This window comes from Myotis brandtii, unplaced genomic scaffold (genome assembly GCF_000412655.1).
Source record: "Myotis brandtii unplaced genomic scaffold, ASM41265v1 scaffold1077, whole genome shotgun sequence".
Classification (NCBI taxonomy): domain Eukaryota; kingdom Metazoa; phylum Chordata; class Mammalia; order Chiroptera; family Vespertilionidae; genus Myotis; species Myotis brandtii.
Window position 1 is genome coordinate 185,656 of NW_005353666.1, and position 18,188 is coordinate 203,843.

The 18,188-nt window shown below is 60.2% G+C and overlaps 1 long non-coding RNA gene across 2 annotated transcripts; it reads right to left on the reverse strand.

The window, feature by feature from the left end:
- Positions 1-4,678: 4,678 nt before the first annotated feature.
- On the reverse strand, positions 4,679-15,921 carry LOC102259050. Of its 2 annotated transcripts, none has more exons than XR_313041.1 (3): positions 15,757-15,921; positions 13,919-14,007; positions 4,679-5,073 (listed from the first exon to the last, which is right to left on the reverse strand). It is a non-coding gene; the product is annotated as an uncharacterized LOC102259050 (long non-coding RNA). The 2 variants fall into 2 exon arrangements; XR_313040.1 differs by having other exon boundaries at positions 13,906-14,007.
- Between the last annotated feature and the right edge of the window lie 2,267 nt (positions 15,922-18,188).

Consider the following 18,188-nt stretch of genomic DNA (forward strand, 5'->3'; position numbering starts at 1 on the left):
GAGGGGCAGGACTCCCCTGCACAAGGAGCTGCATTTCCGGTTTCCTGCCCTGGGGATCCTGCAGCCACTATGTTTACCGAGTGACTTGGGGGCCAGCACCCCTGCAGGTGGAGGGGGCAGAGCACCTGGTCCGCTCCCCTCTCTGGAATGCCACCCGCTAACCTGGACAACGGGGTGTGAGTAGGAGGTGAGCACAGCCCGAGTCTGTGTTGTGTTCGTTCTCCACAAACAGCAGCAAAAACACATCCTTGTGCCTCTGTGTTTGGGGGGAACCCGGCCCACCTGTCAGGTGTGTGGCCCAGGTGCAGAGGCAGCTCCTCCCAGGAGGGGCCCATCGAGGCCGGTCAGGGGTCGGCAGGAGACGGCGAGTGGCAGCACCGGCGCTGTGAAGTGCTGGTCACTCCCCAGGACGCAGACAGCAAGGGCAGGAGCTTGGCTGGTCGGCCGTCCCCACTGCCAGCTCTAAGGCGTGAAGGGAAACTGAGGCCTGTGTCCCTCAGCGCTCCGGGCAGATTTGCTTCATCTCTTTGCGTCTCGGGTTTCCGGTGGGAGCAAGCCCGATGCAGCCAGATGCCTCCAGGTGGCTGGTGTCCACGTGTGAACGTGCTTTGGGGAGACGGAGGCAGGACCACCAGCTCCCGGGACGGCAGTGCAGGCAGCTCTCAGGGGCGTGTCCCCTCCTGCCGGACCTCTGGGCCTCCTGCAGGCCGAACCCATGCTCAGCGGCTGGCTGGTCCTGCTGCAGGAAGGGACGTGTCCTGCTCTGGGATGCAGTGAGCACTGCCCGTCCCCTGGCCCAGAGCTGAGACTGGCTCCCTCTGGCCGGTCAGCAAACGGGACCAGCAGACGGGCCGTGGTGTAAACACGCAGGCGGGAGAGTCCCAGCATGCCCAGCTGTGCCTTCTATGCCCAGAGGCTCCGAGGGGAAGCCTGCAGGACGGTGGGGCATGTGTGTGTGGGTGCACACCTGTACGAGGGTGCGTGTGTGTGAGTGTGCACACATGTGTGTGTTTGCAAAGTCCTGGTCCCGGCTCAGCGTGGCTGCCGGGCTAGGGGTCTGCCTGCTGTCAGGGCCTCGCCGCTGTGAGTGACAGGGCGCAGGTGAGCTTGCACCACGCACTCTGCACCCTCGCAGATCCTGTGGGCCGCCTGGTGGGGAGGCGGCGAGCGAGTCTGTCCCGGCTGAGCCGGTGGCTGAGGGAAGGCAGAGTGGGGTCCTCCGTGGCCCTCCCATCGTCCAGTGAGCAGGACTGAGGACCGGACGGGAGGGCGGCCCTGAGTCCCTCAGTGGACAGAGTTTACAAACCTCATTATCTTCACCTGGTTCAGCTGCTGGTGCAGGTGAGGGCCTTGCTCAGAACCAGGGGGTTTGCACTGACCTCGGACCTGACCCATACCAGTCACCCTGCAGGGGTGCCCCTGGGAGGGCAGTGGGCAGACTCCTGGATGTACTGTGTGTGTGTGTCCATGTGTATGTGTGTTTGTTCATGTGCACACATGTTTGCATGTATCCCTTTGTGTGTGCATGTGCGTACACACATGTGTATGAAGTCTCACTGGACATGACCGCTTCTCCAGCTTCTTGCTTCTCTGCTGAGTGTGGGCGCCCGACCCCAGTCCCCACAGGCCCCACAGGCCCCACAGGTACCAGGCCTCGGTCTCCCCGTAAATCTCATCTTTCCCCAGGTCAGGTCCTCGCTGCTCCTCCCTCCGCCGCTCACAGTAGCTCAAGCCGAGGAATGTCGCTGTAAAAATGAAACGATGTGAAACAAGAAGACATCTCATCCGCCTTTGGTTGAGGCAGATCTCGGCGTTGGCAGCTGGTGCCAGAGCGTTTGCATTCCCTCCGACGCGGGAAGGCCTGCGAGGGGACAGCGGCTGCGGCAGCCATTAGCGGCCTTAGAAGCAACATCAAGGCGTCTGTGTGCTGACTGGTCTCTTTGTTGCCTGAGAGGCACATTTTATGACCTACCCAGGATAGTACACATGAACGTGCATGTGTGCGCATATGGATGTAATGGCACAAGTGTACACGCACTGTCATGGAACGTACGTAGACATCGAGATCAGGCAGAACTACAGTTACCCGCGGGCCCAGATCACCCGGATGCGAGCTGCAGAGGTCGTGACTGGAGGTCAGCACCAGGTGTCTGGGGAGACTGTGCAGCCTGGGGGCTCGGACCAAGGAGAGCCGCTCCCCTCGAGCGAGGCCCTGGCTCCTGGCCTCCGGGAGACCTCTGGTTGGGGGTGACAGCAGTGCCTTCAGGGGTGTCACGAGGATTATATTAAACCACCTTAAGTACTTCAAGTGCTTGTATGGTGTCTGGTGCATAAATGCCCAGGGACCTAGAGTCATTACCCCTGAGGGTGTGCCCTGTGCCCCCCCCTGCACGGCGGCACCTTCATGCCCTGGGCACCTCCCACATCTCGGTGTTCAGGGCCTTTCAGACCCAGCCTCCCCCACCCAGACTCCCACCCCAGCCTCCCCACACCCCAGCCCCTGGAACCCATGGTGCCCCCTGTCCTGTGCACCGAGGTCAGGGCAGGTGGCTGCTCAAACAGACAAAGGAGTGAGCAGGACGAGGGCCCAGTGCTGCCTTCCCCGTGTGCGGGCCTGACGTCTCCATGTTTGTGTTCCTCTGGCGAGAGCAGGGGCCGCGGCCGCACAGCCGAGGAGCGGCCTCTGCTCTGGACTCTGCGGCCTCCCTGCCCGGACGGGTTTGCAGAGCCTCCTAGAGCTCCTGCCGCCGGCCCTGCCCTCCTGGCACCTGAGGCTGCCCGCCTGGCCGTCCTGCTCCTGGCCCCCTGGGACGGGCATTTCTCTGGGGCAGTTCAAGTGGGGCCCCGTCTCCCTCTCAATCTCTCACACGCTCGTTAGCACAGTTCTGTGCACAAAAGCACGCAATGAAGAGCCCTGTGGGTTTGCTCTTCTTACCAAACTGGTGCCCCTTCTTTTTGTCCCCAGTCCCTGGCACTCGGTGAGCCCTGGGGGCCGCTGGGCGGAGTCGTGCTGTTGTATCGCTTGGCGCATCCTCCCTGCACGCCTGCTGGGGCTGTCACACCTGCCCCCCCAACCCCCGCCTCCCCGGGCAGAGCCCTGGGTGACACTGACCAGAACCCAGTGTGACTGAGTGACCCTGGCACTGGGCACTGGAATCTGTCAATTTGGGGAATTAATCTGCGGGAGACTGAGCCAGGGCCGGGCCGGGCCGAGGGGCTGCCTGCTGCTGGGATGCTCTCGGTGGGGGGCTAACGAGGACCCTCCGACAGGCCAGGGCCGCCTGCTCCTTGGGAGGCTGTCCCACTGGGAGGCGGACTGGGGCCTCTCGTGCCCCACCCCGGAGCAGGTCCCAGAATGCACCAGGCTGGGCAGTGCCTCACGCGTCGCCCACTGAGCCCTGGTGCAGGGAGGTCACCGACAGTGGTTCCCGCAAATCCCCAAATTCCAAATCCAAAACGCCTTCCGCAGGAGAGGCCGGCAGACGCGACCCTGTCCCAGCGCCAGAGGCCAGCGGGCTCCAGGGCCCTGCCCTCCACGCTGCCCTGGTGGCCCGGCAGGAACACGGCCTGTCCTGGAACGTGGCCTCTACTTGGGAGCTCCGGCCTCGGAGCCTGGGTGCCGGGACCTGGGAGACGCGGCCGGAAGGGCAGCTGTGCTGTGTCCTGCAGACGCTCTTTGGATGGTGACTGACCCTCCGCTCGGCTCTGGGGCAGGAGCCCGCCGTAGACGGAGGCCCTCAGAGGCCTGCTGCTCTGAGCTGCTGGCCAGCCCTCCTGAGCGGCCGGGGTCAGGGACTCGGGTCTCTCCCCGCCGACACAGAGGAGCGACCCTCAGGGGGCTGGCGGGACCCCGTGTCACTGACCGCGTGCCACGTGTGCGTGAGCGTTCTTTGTGGACGCGCATTAGTTCAAGTTTAATTACACATAATAAGACATAATGCATGCATTACACACACGCACACACACATAATTGCTGAAATGAAAATGGGTTTCCAGTTTTTAAGAAATCCCCCAAATAAAGTAAATATCAAACACGGGAATTCTCCTGAAGGATTTAGAACGCTGGAAGCTTCCGGCGTGTTTTCCACGTTTAGGGAAGCCCCGAAGTCTCCGACCATTAATCACCGCTCAGTAATGTAAACACACCCTCTCCGCCCGAGGCTGTGGCTTGCTCAGCCGGACGCAGGCTTTCCTGGATCCCTGCTCTCCTGCCACTCACAGCGCCCAGCTCTGCAAGGCCGTCGGGCAGGACCAGGCAAGGCCTGGCCCACGTCTCCGCCGCCACGCGAGCCACATGGCATCCACGGCCCCAGAGCTGACCTTTGCGTGGCGGGTCCCCGCCCGGACGGAGCCGCAGGAATGTGAAATGTGCCTGGCAGGCCCTCGGGGTGAGGCTGCCTGGACGCTCACCTGACTCCCCTACACAGAAGCCACCTGGGCCGAATGGTTTTCGTAAAAAAATGTGCTGTTTTTTAAAAATATATGTTTTTATTGATTTCAAAGAGGAAGAGAGAGAGAGAGAGAGAGAGAGAGAGATCAATGATGAGACTCATGGATTGGCTGCCTCCTGCACCCCCTGCCCCCCCACTGGGGATTGAGCCTGCAATCCAGCATGTGCCCTTGACCAGAATCGAACCTGGGACCCTTCAGTCTGCAGGCCGACACTCCATCCACTGAGCCAAACCGGTCAGGGCACAAAATGTGCTGTTTTGCCTGCGAAGATGCCCACAGTGTTCTGACCGCTGCCCACATTGGTCGGTCTGTCCACCGCCGGGATGGTCAGCGAGCATCACACCCTCAGTGCAGCCCCGGCGGCAGAGGCTCCTGACCACAGCTGCCCCGTCACGGCCGCGTCCCCGGCGACTTGCATGCGACCAAAAGTGGTGTGTTTGCCCCAAACCTGCTGTGATTACTGCGCTAAGTTACTCTAGTGATGCGCTTAGTCGGTGCACACCTCGCGGTCTCGCTGGAAAGAGAACGAGCTGGTTCTTTGGGAAATGGAGCCGATGGCTTTGGGGAGACTCGATCAGGTCGTGCTGCTGACACCGCTTTACAGTTGCTGTGGGGAGGACCCTGCCAACGGCCGAGAGAAAATGGTAAGTGAACCCACGGCTTCCCTTTGAAGAAACACAAACTGGAAGTTAGTGGGCGAAGCAGAAAGACCCAGGGTCACCCAGGGGGATGCCCACCCAGAGGGGAGGCCTGTGACCCCTGAGACGGGCGAGGAAGCTTTGGTTCCGTGCGAGCACCTGTGACCCCCCTAAGCTCCCTGCTTTGCTGTGACTTGTCGCTGGATTGTGAGGCCTCGCTGCCAGGTAAGGGCCCCACACGACCAGACGCGCAAGGCGATGCTCATCTCTCCACCGTCTCTGTGTCCTTGTTGGACGATGTCACACTTGCACGGCCTGGAAACATCCTTCCAAAGCCACTCACTCCACTGGGAGGAGTTAGGGGATGGAGAGACTGATACAGACTCACCATCACGTCTCAGACTCACCATCACGTCTCAGTGTCACCATCACGTCACAGCGTCTCCATCACATCACAGCGTCACCATCACATCACAGACTCACCATCACGTCTCAGCGTCACCGTCACGTCACAGCGTCACCGTCACGTCGCAGCGTCACCATCACGTCTCAGCGTCACCGTCACGTCACAGCGTCACCGTCACGTCGCAGCGTCACCATCACGTCTCAGCGTCACCGTCACGTCACAGCGTCACCGTCACGTCGCAGCGTCACCATCACGTCTCAGCGTCACCGTCACGTCACAGCGTCACCGTCACGTCGCAGCGTCACCATCACGTCTCAGCGTCACCGTCACGTCACAGCGTCACCGTCACGTCGCAGCGTCACCATCACGTCTCAGCGTCACCGTCACGTCACAGCGTCACCGTCACGTCGCAGCGTCACCATCACGTCTCAGCGTCACCGTCACGTCACAGCGTCACCGTCACGTCGCAGCGTCACCATCACGTCTCAGCGTCACCGTCACGTCACAGCGTCACCGTCACGTCGCAGCGTCACCATCACGTCTCAGCGTCACCGTCACGTCACAGCGTCACCGTCACGTCGCAGCGTCACCATCACGTCTCAGCGTCACCGTCACGTCACAGCGTCACCGTCACGTCGCAGCGTCACCATCACGTCTCAGCGTCACCGTCACGTCACAGCGTCACCGTCACGTCGCAGCGTCACCATCACGTCTCAGCGTCACCGTCACGTCACAGCGTCACCGTCACGTCGCAGCGTCACCATCACGTCTCAGCGTCACCGTCACGTCACAGCGTCACCGTCACGTCGCAGCGTCACCATCACGTCTCAGCGTCACCGTCACGTCACAGCGTCACCGTCACGTCGCAGCGTCACCATCACGTCTCAGCGTCACCGTCACGTCACAGCGTCACCGTCACGTCGCAGCGTCACCATCACGTCTCAGCGTCACCGTCACGTCACAGCGTCACCGTCACGTCGCAGCGTCACCATCACGTCTCAGCGTCACCGTCACGTCACAGCGTCACCGTCACGTCGCAGCGTCACCATCACGTCTCAGCGTCACCGTCACGTCACAGCGTCACCGTCACGTCGCAGCGTCACCATCACGTCTCAGCGTCACCGTCACGTCACAGCGTCACCGTCACGTCGCAGCGTCACCATCACGTCTCAGCGTCACCGTCACGTCACAGCGTCACCGTCACGTCACAGACTCACCGTCACGTCTCAGTGTCACCGTCACGTCTCAGTGTCACCATCACGTCACTGCCTCACTGTCACGTCTCAGTGTCACCGTCACGTCTCAGCGTCACCGTCACACTATAGTGTTATCCTCACACTACAGAGTTACCCTCACGGACGGAGCTCCGTTATGATCCAATGTTGCCGTATGGAGGGACCGTCAGTCTGGTGCGGTCACTGCCATAATCTGAGGACGGTCCCTGAGAACAAGCCTCTCTTCTTTACTGAAGGTCCGTGCAGAGTCAGCGAACATTGTGCCTGAGCGTCCTGCCCCTGCCCCACATCCGGTCCCGGCGGCCTCCTCCCTGAGGGGTGGAAGCTGGGCACGGGCCGGGCCCTGGACCTGCCGTGGGCTGCAGGGGGAGGGAGTGAGGGCCTCAGTGGGTGGGAGACGGGGCCCTGCATGGCCCGGGGCTGGGTGCTGGGAGCAGCATCTGACAGAGGCCTCCTGGCGGGACGCTGACAGGAAAACAGCAGAACGGGTGGAGGGCCTGCACCTGCTGGAGGGCGGGGGCGATGGCAGCGCGGCCCACAGCCGCCTCTCCGCCTGCGCAGGGCGGTGATGGATGCCTGGCGCTGCTAACGAAGGTTAAGCAACACTTACTGTGCCGAGCAACGGGGATCTGGAACAAACGGCTCAGGCCTGACGCTCAATCATCTTTAATTAATTAAGCGCCCGCAGTGCTGAGGAGGTGGGAGGGGCTGCCCCAGCCTGGGCAGGCTCCTGATTGCACAGCAGGTGACAGCAGAGCCGTTCTCGCTGCAGGGCCGGCGCAGGGCTGGGTCGGGACCAGCATGGGCACAGGGGAGGCGGACGTGCCTGCAACCCTGGACTTTCCGCCCCAGCGACAAAAGCCACAGGACAAACACAGGCCAGGCCCCCAGAATGGCTCCTGGAGCTCCCCCTCTGCTCCTCCCGATTTCTCACCCAGCCTCGCCCGGGTCTCTCCTCGCACCGGCTCAGAGCTTCCCACACGGGGCACCATCCCCCTCCTCCGGCTCACGTGACCTTGCCGGTGACCTTTCCGGGGGAATCAGGCCACCCACTCCCGAGGGGAGGGCATCCCTCAAAGTCTTAAAGAAAAATATACAAACATTTTTATTAAAAAAATACAAACTAATTTCACAACTTGGGCCCAATCAGAAAAAAGCTGAATTGTCAAATGGCCACTGGGAAGGTGCCTCTGTGAAAGCCACTCTCTTTGTTGTTAAAGGAAACGGCTGGAGACGGGGCTGCCGCGCGCAGGTCCCGGGAGGTGGCTCCGGACGGCCTGTGCTGCTGGAAGCTGTGTCCGTCTGTCTGTCTCTCCATTTGTGCCCCTCACTCAACAGAACCGACCGCCAGTGGCCACCGGCCAGGCAGGAGGCAGCCCAGGAAGCGCCTGTGATGCCCGTGTGGAAGGAGGTCCCGCAGCCCGTCCCACCTCCTCCCAGGGACACACCGTCACCACCCACCTCGGCCTGGCTTCCCTGCCCCCGGGGATGACGGGGACGACGTCACGGAACATTCTGGAGTTCTGTGGTGTATTTATTGCCGAGTTTCCTCTTCATCCAACAGCTGCTACCCTGGCCCCCCTCTCCCCACATGCCTGCCCTTCTGGCGGCCGGGCGACCGGAGATGCCCCTGCAGGAGCCCTGACACCCCGACACTGGCTCAGGTCTTCACTGAGCAGGAAGCGAGGGAGAGGCCACAGGCCTGGGTGGTGGGCGGAGCCACACACTGTGCCCCCCTCCCTCTGAGGCCCAGACTGGAGCTGAGTCCTGGGTGAGGTGCAGCCGGAGGCTGGCAGGAGGGTCACCTGCTCGGGGGTGTCCCAGTAGCTACACTGAGTCTCTGCCCAAACCCACACGCGTGGTCCACCTGCAGCTCAGCCCACCGCGCAGACCCACGTGGCCCTGGGTGTGGCCCTGGGTGTGGCTCTGGGTGTGGCCCTGGAGCCTGCTCTCAGGACCACCCTCTCCCTGCAGGTGACAGTCCAGCTCTAGCCACAGCAGGAAAGGGGGCACCCTGTGAGTAAGGGGAGGCTGGGGTTCTGGGATCCCCCAAATCTAAAGGTGGAGCTAACCATGTGCACACTGGCCCTGTGGCCTCGTGGGAACTCGCCATGTGGGAGGCAGAGCTGCTTCTAAGGGCAGCACTGGAGGCACCGTCGCCGGAAGGGCCATCGTTCTTGGCTGCAGCGGCCATTTCCATTGACCCCAGCGGACACCCCTGTCAAGTGAACCCAATGTTTCCTGCACTCGACAACCCAGAAGGAGGTGCCCTCGCCCGCCCAGGGCCCCCTCCAGGCTGCGGGCCCCGGGGGTTTCCAGGGTCTGGACCTGCCCCTGCCTCCCTCCCACAGACGCAGGCAGCTGCCTCCTGTCAACCCGGGGTCAGGGGGCTGAGCCTGGGGAAGCCCGCAGGCGCCTCCCCTCTGGGCAGACCTCTCGGGGCCCAGGCCTGTGCCCCGCACCCAGCTCTGCCCACCTCCCCCTGCGAAGCCACCACCCAGCTCCCTAGTGTGGGCCCTAATTCTCGCCTGGACGCACGGGCGCACAGCACAGATGCGTGTCGCTTGAGGTCAGACCACACGCCTGCCCTTGTGAAGGTGTGCGGTTCTGTGGATGCTCAGGCAAGTGGCGATGTGAGTGACCGTCACAGTCAGGACACAGCACCTCGCACCGCCAGCCCCCGGCCGGTCCCCTGCAGCCCCACCCATGTCCCCAGCGCCCGGCACCCCCCTCGCTCTCTCTCGTGTCCTGTCAGTGTGTGTGGGTGGGTGAGCTTCCCGTCCAGCTGCCTCCATTCCACAGCGCCCATCCATCGCCGTGGGGGTGACCACAGCGCCCACCCATCGCCATGGGGGTGACCACAGCACCCATCCATCACCTGGGGGTGACCACAGCGCCCACCCATCGCCATGGGGGTGACCACAGCGCCCATCCATCTCCTGGGGGCGACCACAGCGCCCATCCATCGCCGTGGGGGTGACCACAGCGCCCATCCATCGCCGTGGGGGCACTGGCTTTGTCTCCAGTCTCCGCCAAGCGTGAGCACAGCTGCTGCAGGTATTCACTTGCAGGGTTTCGGGGGAAGGAAAGTCCTCATTTCCCCGCGATGAGGACCAAGGTGCGGTTCGCTGGGTCAAGGACAGGCCTCAGCCCTGGAAGAACCCGCTGACGGCCAGAGTGCTGCTCCCCACGGGTCCACCGGGAACGTGCGAGTGGTTTTATTTTAAAACGAACAGGTGTGCCGTCGGATGCCACGCAGCTCGTCTGCACCTCTCCGGGGAGGATATAAATATCTCTCCACCTGCTCGTTCCCATCCTGACACGGCTGCGGCTGCGGGAGGCGTTGCCAGGAATTCGGCCCCTTTTCCTCGGGCTGCTGGTTTCCTCGCGCTGAGCTCCGAGTCTTCTGTCTTTGCAGGCAACGTGCGCTTCGCTGGGCCGTGTTTGTAAATATTTCCGGCCACTCGGTGGCTCGTCTTTTCATTGTCCTCATGGTGTTTTTGACAGAACAAAAGTTCTTCGTTTCAGGGAGTCCACTGACCAGTTGTCTGTGGGTTTGGCGTGTGGGGTCGACAGTTTCCTTCCTGCGTGGAGGTGTCCGAACCTGCATCAGAGCCACTGCCCATGTGGGCGGGGCTTCGGGCGCCTCTGCTGCCTGAGCGCCCGCAGCGCGAACCCTGGGGGTGAGAGCCCTGCAGCTTTAGTCCTCTGTCCAAACCACTCTGTGCTATTTTGCTCTTTCCTATACATTTAAAATCAACTTCTCTACATACGCACAGAAAGTCCGCCCACCAGTGTTACCAACACTGCGTCCCACCCCGGGTGACGGGGAGAACTGACGTGGGCGCCCGCTCAGGTCTCAGTGGGTAACAGTGCGCAGAGACCCTGCCGCACGTCGTTAGGTGACAACCGAATACTCCCCGGGTGGTGCTCTGGGAGCGGTAGCCTGTTCTCACTCCCGTTGCTTATTGACTGCTACTTGGGCCAGGGCTGGTTCTTGTCTACAGACCTGCATCTTAGAAACCTGCTGAGCTCACAGCAGGTTTTTCGTGTGAATGTTTAAGGTTTTATATGCAGACTTGATGTCATCTCTGAAAAGGGACTTTATTTCTTCTCCATCTGCGTGCCCGTCGCTGCCCTGCCTGCAGCTTCCGGTGCAGCCTCGAGTGGAGGGAGTGGACACCCCACCGCGGGCCAGTGCTGGCTGGAAGCTTTCAATGTGGTTGTAGCCCTGGCCGGTTGCTCAGTGGTTAGAGCTTCAGCCCTCAGACCCAGGGTCTCAGGTTCAATTCCCGGCCCTGTCAGGCACGTGCAGGAGGCACCCAATGGGTGTGTTGCTCTCACATTGATGTTTCTCTCTCCCTCCCTTCCTCCCCTTCACTCTCTCTAAAAATCAATGAAAAAAATATCCTGGAGTGAGGATTTAAAAAAATAATGTGCCCTGGCTGGTATGGCTCAGTGGATAGAGCGTCGGCCTGCGGACTGAAGGGGCCTGTGTTCGATTCCGATCAAGGGCACGTACCTCGGTTGCAGGCTCCTCCCCGGCCCGGGCCCTGGTTGGGGCCCGTGCAGGAGGCAACCAATCGATGTGTTTCTCTCACATCAGTGTTTCTTTCTGTCTTTCTCTCTCTCTTAAAATCAATGGAAAAATATCCTTGGGTGAAGATTAAAAAAAAAAAGTAAAAGAATCCCATGCGATATACAGGGGTGGGCAAAAGTAGGTTTACAGTCATAATATGAACAATACAATGATCAATAAATTACAACACAGGAATAAACTGTGCTTTGCATGCTCACAGCTGTGAGCCTGTTCTGCCCACCCCGTCTGTGGTCGATTCATGTGTGCTGTTTGTGGCGAAGTTCTGAGCGGGGTTCGTGAGCAAGACCGACCCCCACTTTTCTCATTTCACCGGGTTTTGGTGTCGGGTGCTGTTGGCCTCATGAAAGGAGTGGACACGTTTTCTTCCTCGTCTGTTTTCTGGAAGATAGTTGGTAGGCGTAATTTTTTAAACATTTTTGGTAGAATTTGCCAATGAAAGTGTGCGGGCCTGGCGTGCGTAGCGTCCTCGCGTTGGCGTTCGATGCCTGCGGGCTCGGCGCGATGCCCCCTCTCCGTCCCTGGCGTGCCTTGTTTTCAACTTCATTTCTGCTTTTCCAGGGACGCCTGGGGTGTATTTGCTCTGGCTTTTCTGACATGTTCATCTGAAGCTTGGATCGTGGGTTTCGAGTTCTTTTTTCTTTTACAATCCAACACCTAATGCTATACTGTCCTGCTAGCAAATTTTGATATGTTGCATTTTCACTTTCATACATTTTCTAATACGTTCTCATTTCTGAGTATTTCCTAATTTCCACTGAGCCTTCCTCTTTGACCTGAGGATTATTTAGGAGCATTTTGCTTGAGTTTACAGATTTGGAGGTTTTCGTGTTCTGGCCTTGCCACTGGGTTCTAGTTTAGCACCGATCGGCCGAGCGCGTACGCGGCAGGCTCCGGTCCTGCTCAGTCCCGAGAAGTCCGTCTGACCCGGGACAGGGCCTCTCGGGTCCGGTTCCTCCTCTCAGGTGACGACATCGGGTCTGTGACTGTCCTTTCCTCTGAAAGTTGTGACTTTCCTGGTTCCTCATGCGCCACGTAATTTTAAAAATCCTATCCCAGGCTTACACAGTCTCGCCAGGAGACTCTGGGGCGTCGCTAAAGCCTCTGGGAAATGGCAGCTCTGAGCCAGCAGGTCAGTCTGGCTGGACTGAAGCTACAAGTCCCCACCAACTTGGTTTTCAAACTTCTGAAAGGCTGCTCGGCTCTGTCCCATGGCACCCCCCCACCCCCCATGGGCCGGTCTGGGACCAAGTGCCCAGAGGACCGAGCAGGGGGGTCCACGGGCCTCCTGGGACTCAGCCCTGGAGTCAGGAAGGAAGGTCCCATCCCCAGAGCTCTGCCCTGGGGGTCCTCCTGCCACAGCCGCCGCCCAGGGACAGCCCGGGCGAGGCTCCGAGAACAGAACGGGGACAGTGGGGATCCCCACCATATGGGCGTGGGGAGTCCCCGCTCCTGTTCCATGAGTCAGGCCTGGACACTCCTCCTGGTCTGTCCCGTGGCCCCTGCTGGGCTCGAGGCCACGCTAAGGGCAGCCGGGACCCTGGAGATGAGAGGTAACCTCCCTGCCAAGCGCGGCTCTGGTGATGCGCTCCGCCCGCCAGGCTGGCAGCTGTAGTCGCCACGGGCGCAATTACGCCGTCACCAGCGCCAGACTCCCAGATGCAGTTTGGAAATTGGATTTCGGTGGAATTGAGTGATGCTCCCTGCGGCGTGCACTGACACGCGTCTATTTCCAGCTCTGGGGGCCTGTGAGGGCGAGAGAGGTGCCTGAGCTTGGGCCGTTTCCCGGCCCCGGGCTCCCTGCGCGGCAGTGACCGGCGGCAGGTGGTGCAAGGACGCGTCTTTCTTGAACGAAACCCTGACAGACATTCCCTGCAAAAACCTACTCATGGGGACAGCCACAGCCTGACCCGCTCAGTGGGTTCCCACACACAAGGCGGCGGATACGCGTGACTTCCCTCTGGAACAGCGTTCTCAACCTTCCTGATGCCGCGATGCTTCAATACAGCTCCTCATGCTGTGGTGACCCCCAACCATAACATTATTTCCGTTGCTACTTCATCACTGTCATGTTGCTACTGTTATGAATCGTCATGTAACTATCTGATATGCAGGATGTATTTTCATTGTTACAAATTGAACATAATGAAAGCATAGTGATTAATCACAAAAACAATATGTAATTATAGATGTGTTTTCTGATGGTCTTAGGCGACCCCTGTGAAAGGGTCGTTCGACCCCCAAAGGGGTCGTGACCCACAGGTTGAGAACCGCTGCTCTAGAACATTCTGGCTGAGACACAGGCGACATTACTGCCTTGTCTGCATGGATATTCTCCTGGGCGGGCACCGTCCCCACGTCCGTCACCGCAGTGGGGAGCCCAAGGTCCCGCAGCCTGCCTTCCTCATAGAAGTTACTGGAACACACGCTCTGGTTCACCCATTTCAGCCAGACCCGCAGAGCTGAGCAGATTGGACCGCTTGCGAAACCTAACGCATTTCCTCTCCGGCCCTTTACAGACCCAAATGTGCCAACTCCTCGTCTATGGAATGCAACAGAGTCAAACAGGATCCCCACCTGGATCAGTTACCTGCACGTGGAGCCCCGCCTCCCGCATCCGAGGCAGACTGGGCCGATCAAGGCCGCCTCGGAACCTCCGTAACTCAGCGCCGGGAGCTCCTGCCAAGTGATTCAGAGTGAACACAAGATGAAAACCACGTCTCAAGTCTGTCCTGGGCAAGGTTCGAACGACTGGCTGCAGGCAACGAAAGGAAACATCTCCAGGTGGTTTTCTACCTAAAAGGCAGGGGCAGGTCCGGATTTTGAAGTGCCTGAACCTCATCTAATTTGGAAGCCTCCTTGTTACCTCCTTTATTTGCATTTAGAATTATGCAAATAAAATTCCTACAGCTTGAGAAAGGACCCGTGCAAGGAAGGGGTTGGGAAGGTTAAACCGTTGGCTTCAGGTAACTGCTCCCTGAGGCTTCGGAAATGTCACCTGCGGCCCCGCCCTGAGCTCCAGACCTGGCTCGGGTGTCGGCCCAGCTGAGGGTGCTGTACGCATGGCCCAGTGGGTCCTGATGCTCATCCAGGAGCCAGGACCTCAGGCCTGACGCCAGCAGCAGTGCCAGGAGCCTGGCCGGCGTGGACAGGGCACAGAGGTCGTCTCAGCCCAGGCCCCAGCCTCTTCCCTGCTGGGCTGCACCTGGGCACCCTGTGGGGGTGGGCCTTCCCTGCCGCTCCCGTGGCTCCTCCCTGTGCACCCCGTGTGCCCCGAGCCCTCACCTCCTCAGGACACCTCAGGTGGCCCACGGACAGTCACTTGGACTCGTTGAGGGACCCCGCCCGCCCCCCACAATGGGGAGCAAGGGCAAAGGACCCCAGCTGGACTCAGTGGATGGCCGGGCCCACCCCCGGGTCCCAGCTGGGCTGGGACAATGAGGTGTCCCATCAGGAGCCACATCCACGAGGCTCCTTGTCCGTCGTACCCGAGCCGGACCCACCAGAGTGACCGTGTTTTGAGTGTTGGTTTTACAGCAGAGCTGAGGCCCAGGGTGGCGGGGGCTGCCCAGGGTCACAGGGTAGCTGTACGCCCGAGTCACCCCTGCAGCCGCCTGAGCGCTGACGGCACTGTCCCCAGAGCTCCCCCCTTTCTTTGGGAGAACAGTTTGTCACACTTGGGGCTCACTTCATTTGGGGGGCAGCAGTCACACCAGCACAGAGGTCTCAAGACTGCTCTGAGAAAGGCTAGGAGGGAAGGCCCCGGGCCTCTGTCCACCTGGTCCCCCCTCCCCTCTCCTGGCCCCTCCTGGCAGCTGGAGGGAGAACAGAATGTCCCTCAGCCGTCAGGACCGTAATGGAGATGCCAGCACGTGCGGGCGGTGACCCGGACGGGCCTCAGCACGGGAGATCCCAGTCTCCTGGCCGGGACGTCCCCTCTCGCCCAGGGGACCTGGGACCCAGCGGCCCTTCCCTACGTGCCTATGCGGCCGCTGTGAACACGGCTGTGATCTGCAGGCCGGTGAGCAGCCCAGCTGCGGGGCGGGGCGGGCGCTGGGAGCAGCACATTCTGTCGCACCCAGAGGGAGCCAGCCGGGCTGGCAGGGGTCCAGGGGCTCTGGTGCGAAGGGCTGGCAACCCGCCCAGAGTGTGGAGCAGCGAGCAGGAGCTCCTGTGCCGGGCGACCTCCCCCTCTGCTCTGCCCCCGCCCCCCATCCTCACCACTCCTGGGAAAGCTGGTCGGGGTGGTGATCACAGACCCTGGGGCTGAGCTGGAAGGTAGGTGCATGCCCACGCACATGTACACAGGCACATGCATACATGCACACGCACACACATAGGCACATGCGCACACACATACACACAGGCATGTGCACACAGGCACACATGCACACATGCACATATACACATGCACACACACACACTGACCTGTCAGGTGCAGGGGTAAACCAGGCGTATGAACCCCGACAGAAAGAAAGACACCTATTAAAAAGGGTTCCTGGCGGCTAACTGTCCTCAAATAACAATTAAAAAAACAGTCTAGCAGCCATTTCTGCACAGGGGCCTCTCATGCAAACCCCACATCAGGGCGAAGCCTGCATGGAGCTGCCTGCCTGTGTTCCTGCACCTGAGCCAGCCCTTGTGAAGGTTTCCTGGATCCCATTTCAACCAATAGGACGGAGGCTTTCCCATCCAATTGGAGCTACACAGCTCCGACCAATCAGGAGAGATCTATTCTGACCAATCAGGACAGTGCATTTTGGACCAATCAAACTATGAGGATTTGGAGTCCTTATTTGCATGAGGACGGACAGTCAGAGACTAGGGATGGGGACTTCTGTCCATATAAACCAGTTCCCCTCTGGCTTTGGAACACACTTTTTCCTCCCACCTAAGACTGAAGGCTGTGTGTCCCTGGCTGAGCTGAAACACCAAAGATGCAGCACTTACTTTTATTAGTAAAATCCGACCACACGTTGCCTAACGTCCACGCAGTTACTATCACCCCCACCTTGAGGCCACACTGGAGGGAGCCAGGTCCTTCCCTCCTGAGTCCTGGCCCTTGTGTCTCAGCAATCGGGCCGTCCTCATCCTCATCCCGGGAGGGGCTGTGACCATGATGGTGGGTGTCTCCCGACTCCGTCCTGGTCTGCTGGGCCGGGGCACATGGGACATGGGGGAGACACAGCTCGAACGAAGGGCGTCCTGAGCTGGTGCCACTTCCTCTCGGAGGACCTGCCTGGCCTCCCTCCTGTCCACAGCCGCCCACATCCTCCCTGGCCGGGCTCCCGAGGCTGCGCCCTCCCGGCCAGCAGGCCGAGGCTCCTGTGTCCCTCCCTCCACGCCCCTCCCCCAGGGCAAAGGGCCACGGGACGGAGATTCTTGTGGTTCACACTCTTGTTTATTGAGCTGGAAACAGAGGCAAAGGGCGGGAACGCGCTCCCTGGGATCAGAGCGGCCCTTGACAGACGGGTGTCTGGTGCCCGCCACCTCCCCTTCCTCTCCTGCACCAGGCATCCTTCCCCCCAGATTTTGGTGGAAATTTGTCTTCTTCATTTCACAACATCCTCATCCATGACTCCGCATTCTCTCGGCCGCTGTGAACCAAATTCCCTCGGCATGCGACTTACATTTTCACTTCTTTTGTGGCCAATAAACAAGCACATTTCATTTTCTGAACAGCAAGGACCACATTCCCTACAATTTGCTGCTTTTGAGGCATCTTCCCGACCTGATGAACCAGGAACGTGGAGAGCAGGGCAGGGCGTTGTTGGGCAGAGGAAGGGTGGGGAGCGGGGTTTCGAGTTTCGAGGGAAGGTGGGCCTCGTCGGCCCCTCTCCCTCCTCCTTCTTTCCTTTCCTCTCTTTAGTCAAACATCTCAGAGAGATGACAGGGCGGTGACAGGTCATCTTAGACTCGGGCGGCGTTTCCATCACGTGCTAATATTCCCAGGCTGTCCCCCTTCTATTTTGAGGGCAATTTCTTCCAAATCTGGACCAATGACCTTGTGATTAGTGAAAACTACTGTTGGCAACTGGACGATGAGCCCTGGGGAATGAACGAAAACGCCAACTAGACCGTTGGTGCTTCTGTCCCCATCGCCGGGAAGGTGGGCGCCTGGCTAGGCTGCTTCGAGGGGCCTCACGGCCTCCTTCAGGCCTGTCTCAGCGACGCTCCGAGTGCCGGGGGCGTAGCTGATCACGGGGCGTCTCTGTGAAGCTGTTTCTCCAGAGTCGCCCTGGGGATCTGGCCACCAGCCCGCGAGGAGTGAGCGCTGGAGCCACGCCTGATGCGTGTACACGGCCGGCTCTCCGCGCTGTGCGAGAAAGACTTTGTCGTACAGTCATTCACTTACCCAGTTTCCCCCGAAGCCATGGGTTTCATTATACGTTATCAGCATCTAAAATGCAGAGAAGCAAAAGTGAATGATAGAAATCACCCGGAAACCCCGGGCCCACAGGATTGTTTTCGGGTGGTTTGGTTTCCCACCTGTCCTCCCTCCGGAGCGGAGCCTATTTGTTCACTTTGAAGGGTAGTCGGCTTGCTTTTCCAGGTTGTTAATCATACTTCCCAGCATGACTTGGTGGCCAGGTATGTGCAGCCGTCGCTGTGCGGGCAGGGCTTGCCTTGTTTGATGAGTCACTGAGGCCTGTGCCGTCCAACACGGAGCAGCTGGTCTGCTGGGAGCTGGGTGCTGGAGGGGTTCTCTGTGGGTCTCCTGAGAGCAGAGGCACGTGCGGTCCTCCTGCCCGAGGAAGCGGTTGCGCCGGCCGCTTGGAAGGCACGTGTGTCCCCGGGCAGCCACGGACAAGGTGTCCGTGAAGGACCTGGGTCCTCGCCTGTGGCACACAGTTCCAGCA